Source organism: Odocoileus virginianus, chromosome 6 (genome assembly GCF_023699985.2).
Source record: "Odocoileus virginianus isolate 20LAN1187 ecotype Illinois chromosome 6, Ovbor_1.2, whole genome shotgun sequence".
NCBI lineage: Eukaryota > Metazoa > Chordata > Mammalia > Artiodactyla > Cervidae > Odocoileus > Odocoileus virginianus.
In genome coordinates, this window is record NC_069679.1 from 52461683 (window position 1) to 52463014 (window position 1332).

The 1332-nt window shown below is 37.6% G+C and overlaps 1 pseudogene; it reads left to right on the forward strand.

Moving 5' to 3' along the window:
• The first annotated feature begins 489 nt into the window (after nucleotides 1-489).
• LOC110148118 (ADP-ribosylation factor-like protein 1 pseudogene) lies at nucleotides 490-1019 on the forward strand (annotated as a pseudogene).
• The last annotated feature ends 313 nt before the right edge of the window (nucleotides 1020-1332 follow it).

The window sequence follows — 1332 nt, forward strand, 5'->3', positions numbered from 1 at the left end:
TCTCTCAAAAGATACAAGAGGAGGCAACACTCCCAAAGGCATTCTATCAGTATGAAGCCACCATCACTCTGATACCAAAACCAGACAAAGACACTATCAGAAAATTACAGGCCAATATCTTGGACGAATACAGGTACAAAAATTCTCAGCAAAATATTATCAAGCTGAATGCAGCAACACATAGATCATACATCACAACCAAGCTGGAGTCATCCCAGGATCACAAGGATGGTTTAACATACGCAAATCAAACAATGTGATACGTCACATCAACAAAAACCAAAAAACACATAATAATCTCAATAGATGCAGAAAAAGCATTTGATAAAATTAAACTCTTACCAGTTTCCTGGTGTGCAGTCACCACAGCCCCTTGCTCCAAGCACTTCCAGGAATGCAATGCAGAAGTTTCAGGCTAAGCAAGTTTTCAAGAAAACTGCCCAGGAGCCGAACTGGCTTTGGTTGATGAGGGTGGACAGGCGGTTCATCATGGGTGACATTTTCTCAAGCATTTTTTCCAGTGTGTTTGGAACCTAGGAAATGAGAAGTTTAATTTTGGAATTAAATGGAGCAGGAAAAACCACAATTTTGTACTGATTACAGGTTGGAGAAGTCATTGTTACTATTCCTACCATTGGATTTAATATTGAGATGCTAACATACAAAAGCCTTAAATTCCATGTCTGGGATTTGGGAGGGCAGATAACTGATGTTATTATTCAAACACAGATGCAGTCATTTATGTAATAAATTGTGGTGACCAAGACCAAATTGGTATTTCGAAGTCAGAGTTAGTTGACAAGTTGGAGGAAGAAGAGCTGAGAAGAGCCATTTTAGGGGGTTTACAAATAAGCAGGACAATGAAACAGGACGTGACTCCCTCAGAGATGGCAAATTCACTTGAGCTACCTGTCTTGAAGGACTGAAAATAGCAAATATTCAAAACTTCAGTAACCAAAGGCACTTGCTTTGATGAGGCAATGGAATGGTGAGGTGAAACACTAAAAAGCAGACAGTAATTCAGTCACTTATGCTTCTCTGAAAAGAAGACTATATCACATATATATCCCTTTGGAAATCGTTAAGTGTTTTTCATATTCCTAACTATTAAAACTGCATGATTGTTGGCATATACCAAACTGGCTGCAACATTTGTAATAAATATTAAAAATAAGTTTTTAAAAAACTCTTACCAAAGTGACTATAGAGGAAACAGAGCTCAACAGAATAAAAGCTGTTTATGACAAAGTCACAGCCTACATAATACTCAATGATGAAATTCAGCTTTTTAGCTGAATGGTTCCCCCCTAAAATTTGGAACAAGACAATGAT